The sequence below is a fragment of the Tamandua tetradactyla genome, chromosome 12 (assembly GCF_023851605.1).
Source record: "Tamandua tetradactyla isolate mTamTet1 chromosome 12, mTamTet1.pri, whole genome shotgun sequence".
Taxonomy (NCBI): domain Eukaryota; kingdom Metazoa; phylum Chordata; class Mammalia; order Pilosa; family Myrmecophagidae; genus Tamandua; species Tamandua tetradactyla.
The window spans coordinates 87,788,923-87,795,564 of record NC_135338.1 but is presented as its reverse complement, the minus strand read 5'-3'; the positions used below and the strand labels follow the sequence as shown (position 1 = coordinate 87,795,564).

Here is a 6,642-nt window from a genome sequence, read left to right as displayed (position 1 = left end):
AGACAGAATCTAGTTACTAGAAATGCAGCAAAAATTCTACTGCCTTCAAAACAGGCATCGCCATTCGAATTGGGAAAGACTTTCAAATCCTAGAGTATGAAGTGGGGAAGATTTAATTTCTAGGTAGGGCAGTGAACCCAAAATGTATATATCTGGGTGGTGTGATGGTGGCTCAGTGGCAGAATTTCTCACATGCCATGCCCAAGACCCGGGTTCGATTCCCAGTGCTTGCCCATGCCAAAAAAAAAAAAAAAAAAAAGTATATATCTGACCGAAGGAGAGACGGATGGTAACGAACTTATTTAAACTGTGGTGATCTCTAGGCAGCTATCTAATCATTACCTACCCATAAACATAATAAAGTTACATCATCAAGCCAGAAAACCATTAGAACTCCAAGAAATCCTTAATAACTAAATTTTATATTCATCACTAACAAAATTAGCAAAACTACACACCACAAATAATATGTATTTTTTAATTAGAAAAGAAATAGCAACCAATTTGATCTTAGATGCTATTATAGATTGGAAATGGTGCAAGTTTTCCTCTTCCTATCAAATATTGTTTTCAAAAAATGTGACCTGAGAAAGAAAAAGAAGAAGAAAAAAAATGTGAATTGAGCTTATTTCCCTGCTGGGCAGGGGCCCTGTTTCCAGTTTTCTCTTGCACCCTGGTAAAGCCCTCTTAGGCTCCTTCTCTTGCAGCTCAGGCATGTTGGGTGCTTGGGAAACAATGAATTTGGTGGCCTGGACCACTGTTTAGCTTCTTTTGCACACCCTGCATAAGGGCAAGTCCTTCATTAATGGAAAGACTCTTGATTTTCAAGGGAGGACTTCTTTATCAAGTGCCCATGGACTCAGTTTCCAAGGAGTCCAAACAGGCACGTACGTATGTATGTCTCGCCTTTTGTTCCTTTTTCAGACACATCCATGATTTACAGAATGTGAAGAGCTCCTGTTTTTAAGAGGCTTAATAGGAATGAGCCCTTACTGCACCTTCACAAGTGAAAAAATTACAGTTCAATCCTGGATGTGGACCTCAGGATGCTGATGGCTTGTGAGATACACCAAATCATTTCAGAACCAAATGGAAATGATCCAGTGATGGGCTACTCCTGTTTATGTGTGTGCTGTCACTTTAAAAACCCTGCTCTTTGTCAATGTAGAAACTGAATTTCAGCTGGTTCTCATTTTCGTTGACCTTTTTCTGTTGTCGTGTTCCTGGTTCACCTGACCCACTGCTTGCTGCTGTGTGTTTAGGGAATATCAACAAGTGTCATGTGAGCTGAAACCAAACACTGTCAAGAAAACTGTTGCCAAAATGTATAGGTGGCCTTCAACTCCCAGTAAAATTGGTTTTACACTTGTTGATGGCACACATTTTCGTGTTCCCACTCCATTCTGGTAGCAGCAAATTCCCGCCTTGGGTGAGACACTCTCCAACTCTACCTGCAGAAAACCAGGTATATACATCCCTCGGTTGGGAGGGAGCCTTATCTCAGGTGGCACCCAGCTGGCTGGAATGTGGGTTTCCTGTGTGGAGTAGGGCTCTCTCTGCACGCTGGCTGGTCGGGTGGGCTTAGCACTTCTGCCTCCAGGAGGTCATCCTGCGAGAAATGCAATCATGTCACCCCTTGGTCCATGCTCAAATCTTTTCAACCACCCCCAAATTCCATAGTGTGGAATGCAAGACCATTCACAGTCCTGCCTCTACCTGTCATCAGCATCTTCTCTCCCTGGACCCCTCCACCACTGGTCCTGTTCCCCACTAGAAACCAACTGTATGCATTTGTTTATGGAGTTACTGCTGGCTAATATATAAACCCTCAACCCTTGCGTATCAGTCAGGATTTTTCAGAGAAATAGAACCAAACAGTATATATGGATATGTGCATATGTGTGTGTGTGTGTGTGTGTGTGTGTAAATATATATGATCTATCTATCTATTTATTTATATGGGAATGGCTCATGTGATTTTGGGGGCTGGTAAATTGGCATTTCTAGGGCAGGCTACAGTTGGAAATTCTGATGAAGGTGATTCTGAAGTCCTGAGGCAGATTCTTCTGACTTCTGGAATCCTCACCTACTGCTACTTAGACCACTGGCTGATTGGATGAGGCCTGCCCGCATTAGGAGTAATAATCACTTCTGTTTAAGGTGAACTGATTGTAGATGCCAATCCCATCTGTGAAATGCGTCCACAGTAATAACTAAGTCCGTGTTTGACCACACAACTGGACACCACACCCTAGGGAAGTTGACATATATAATTAACCAACACACCTTTTGTCTACGTGGCAAATATCTACTCACCCTCCCAGGCCTGTATCAGTCTTTCTCCAAACATTCTTGGAAACTGGACCATACTCCTCCCCTCTGCTGTGGACAAAGGGTAAAACTAATTTGTCCATCCTGATCAGGCTACTTGGGGGCCAAATATGGACCTCATTTGAACTGCTGTGATGGAAGCTGCTAACAACCATCCTAATTCATGCAGCCTCCTGTTCATAATCACATAATTGTAGCGGGGCATGCAGTTGTCCCATGGAGAACCATACTTCTCAGCCCCTTTTGCAGCCAGGGGTGCCCAGGGGCTATGCCTTGGATACGGCAAGTATGTGTGTGCTGTGGTGTCCTGCCGAGGACAGACCTTGAAGAAGCTCACATGTGCTGCTCTCTGCCCCTTCTTCACCTTGAGCTTCAACCAGGCAGATGAGAACAGGGGATGGCAGGGAAACAAGAGGGGGGACCTAGGTTTAGAGTCTCCATGTGAAGCAGAGCAGACCCTATCCCCTGGACTAGCACCCTAGGGAAAATGAAACCTCATCCTTTAATCCACCATTGTGTCCACTCTCTCTCCCTCTCTCTGTCTCTCCTTCTTACACTCTTATATTGACTTAACTTTTGGCCTACCTGTGTGCATTTGTTTATGGGGTTACTACTGACTAATATATAAACCCTCAAGCCTTACATAGCAGTCAAGATTTTTCAGAGAAATAGAACCAAACAGTGTATATGTATATATGTGTATGTGCATATATGTGTGTGTGTGTACATATATATGATCTATCTATCTGTCTATTTATTTACTGTGTTTACTATCTATTTACTATTTACACTCTTATATTGACTTAATCTTTTACCTCCCTGTGTGCATTTGTTTATGGGGTTTACTGGTTTTGTGACCTTGGACAATTGATAAATTGATTTCTGTATCTGCACGATGGAGATACTAATGCAGTGACAACTATTTCATATGTTTTTTGTGAGGATTAAATGAGCTAGTCCATGTAAAGTGTCCAGCTTTTGTGTGTCAACAGTTAGTGCTCAATAAATGTGAGATATAACAATGATGATGATGACACTTACTGTTATAACATCCCTAGAATAATTTTTATTTTTTGTCTATGAGCAATTCTTGCTGACTCAGATTGTGAGGTCTGGGCCAAGTACCACATAACATTCATTTTCAGATCCCCAGTGCATAGGCTATACTAGATTCTCAAAAAATAAATGTTAAGTGTTTGCTTGTCCGATGAGTGGGATGGGCCTGGGATGTCAGCTTTTCTGACTTTTCTTCCTTTTCTCTGGCCTTCTGTTCAGGTTAGTGGAGGCCCTGGGATCTCCAGCCTCCCCCTACATTGGTGTCTATCTGAGGGCTGAGAAAACTCACCACTCATTGTCTGCCTGGTTTCAGTATTTCTAACCAGCGTCTATGTTTTCTAAGGGTTCGCTTGCCTACTCCTTTGCCTCCTGCTTCATTCCCTCAGTGCGTACCGAGTAGTAGTTACATCTGGGGCTGTGTTAGGGACTGAGGGTGAGGTGGTAAATAGGACATGCACAGCCCTCTTTTAATTACTCTTGCCATTCTTAAGAGGGGAGATAAATGATAATGAGTAATCAAATAAATAGACCAGAAGATGGTGGCTGGAGGACAATGTGCTAGAAAGTTCCTGGAAGAATGTTGTTGGGGATGTGATGCTGGAGTTGCTCTCTGACCCTTGTCTAGGGTCCACTCCAGGGGTTCAGCTGGTGGATTCCTCCTGGGGGATGCTCAGCCCCTCCCTCCAGGACCCCACAGCTGATCAGGTCACTCCATTGATATGAGCTCTCAGTGCAAATCTCTTGTACCCTCTGAAGAGTTAGAAACCACCAAGAGCAAGCTCGAGTTTAGGAAAGGAATCAAAAGTTAGACTGTTTTTACTTTGCATTTCTAAACATCAGGAGATTTTTCAGGTAGATTTTTCTGATTCTGGTCAGAATATGAGACTAAACAAGGGGAAACTGTTTGAGAAACTTAAAAAAACATGTTGTAATTTTACCTAGAGAGAGAAAACGAAAGGAGTAACACCCTGTTTGTACAGGGGTTTCCTGGGAATGTGTTTAGGTGCTGGCTTGGAGTTAGAAGGGTGTATTTGTTTTTCTCTGTGGCCTGAGTTCTCCAGAATGTACACGAGCATATTGAGGCAGCTTATAAGATAGTATGGCTTTCTTTCTTTTTTAATCATCATATCCTGCCCCTCCACCTCAACTGTCTGCCCCCAATCTTAACTATAGTGCGTGGGAAGAGAAGGGACATGAACTAGCATTTATTAAGTTCCTCACCCAAGTGCTCAGCTAGCACATATGTGCCTGGCTGTTTTTGTTCTGATTTCTATTGTGGTCTTCTATCTCTTGGTAAAATACTCGTCCATACATTTGCCAACTGAATGCTTAACAATTAGTACAATGACTAGTTGAAAATTCTAATGTAGAAAACTTATGAGGAGCACTTTCTAAATGACCAGACCTGTCATAATTAACCTATGCTATTGTCTGCTCCAGTCTGTTTCCAAGGTAAGGGGGATTGGCAGGGCAGTGGGGGAGTCGTTGCTTAGAGAGAAGGAGGATATGGCATTTATTGAAATTAAATAAGATTCTACTGAGGTTTCCCCTCCCTTCCCCCCTGGAAGATTCAAACTAAACTTATGGATCTTTAGTTTTTAAATAGATGTCTAGAATGGAATGAATAAAAGTACCATTGTTTGTTATAGCCCAGTCACCTCAACTACTGTTTGGACTGTCTACTCTTTTGTTAATGGGACCTCATTCTGACATTTCAGCATGGCAGGGAGTTTACGGTGAAATGTTAACCTTGAACCTCATCACCCCATCCAGTTGTTGGGCTATCGGGCTCTACCAAAAGGACATCATTCCCGAGGTGGTCTCACCTAGGATGTCTAGAGTAGCTGGTGGTTCACAGCCATGGCTGCCTGTGAGAATCAGTCACCTGGGGAGACTGGCATGGTCTGGTCCAACCCCAGGGATTCAGATTCAATGTCCTGGAGTGGGGCTGAAACTGTTCAAATAAAAATTCATTCCAGATTATTCTAACATGCATCTAGACTGACTCTCTCCACAGTGAAGACCCTTTAAAAACCTAAGGGCTCTAATGAGGTTTATTCCTCTATTTTTCCAATCTCAATGACTCCAAATGGTGTTTTTCTAACCAGTCATCCAGATGAGGATTAGAAAAGGGCAGTTATCTAGTAAATTACTGCAACAAGCCCACATTCAGAAGCATGGTGTTTCTGATGCCTTCCGGAGGCAGTAACAGGCAGATCTTAGTTGCCTCAACTGCTCTACTTTTCTTACAGAACCCAAGTCTCTCACTTTTGAAGGTCTTCAGGGCCTTTAATTCCATCACCTTTCAGATACACCAATGAGCAATGATCCTTCGCAATGTATGCAGCAAAAGGTTTCTGAGATTGTAAACCAGCAGCTTACCTGCAGTTGTTGCAGAGAATACTGTATTGGACTGCTAAGACTATAAGAATCCCATGGAAACAGACACAGTTCTATTCTGGATTTTCACTAACAGCTGAACCCTGGGTAAGTGTGCCTGTAGTTGTTTATCTAAAGTAGCAAATAGAGGGCAATATGTGTTTTAATCATTTATCTAGGAAGACAGAATTAAAGTCAAATCCTACTTAAATACAGCATCTCTATTTTAATTTTAAGGCCTGGCAGGACTCTTTCAAGTTTTCAGAAAATGGATTTCATTGTGTGAGCAGAGATAAGCAACAGTATGCAAACTTCCCAGCTTGACCACTGAGCAGACATACCACGGATAATTTTATAAATGTTCAGAGCTCCACTGAAGACCAAGTTCTTCAGACACCACTGGCAGTATAAGAGCACCAGAGATGGACCCTGTCCACCTTGATGGGCCAGGCATTTTCCCTAATCAATATTAATAAAGGGATGGAAACTTCTTTGCCTGCGTGATGGGTTCATAGTCTGTTTAGGATCATGCATTGCTTCACTAAGGGCATTTTGTTGTCATGTGTCATGTGTCACAGTCCAGAAGAAGCTCTGCCACCAATTATCCTACATTTTGTTGTCCAAGGCAATGCACACTCCCAGGAAAGAGTCAATGTACTTTCAACATTAACAAAAACTTGGAAATGCCTGACTTACAAACACCTGCTGCATGGTGAGGCCAGCCAGATGCCAGTAAAAAGGAAAGGACGTCATACAATCTCTAATTTAGAAATGTCTGGTTTTGGACAAAGGGGCCATAAGTCTTAATACCTGCCCATCTTCTTCTTTTTTCCTCCTTTCTCCCAGATCTCCCACTGTGGCCAGCTGGAATTACAG

At 42.6% G+C, this 6,642-nt stretch overlaps 1 long non-coding RNA gene across 1 annotated transcript; it reads left to right on the top strand.

Annotated features, from left to right (window-relative positions):
• The first annotated feature begins 1,292 nt into the window (after positions 1-1,292).
• Positions 1,293-6,220, top strand: LOC143651647 (uncharacterized). The gene is made up of 3 exons (XR_013160093.1): positions 1,293-1,465; positions 5,697-5,874; positions 6,004-6,220. It is a non-coding gene; the product is annotated as an uncharacterized LOC143651647 (long non-coding RNA).
• Positions 6,221-6,642: the final 422 nt, after the last annotated feature.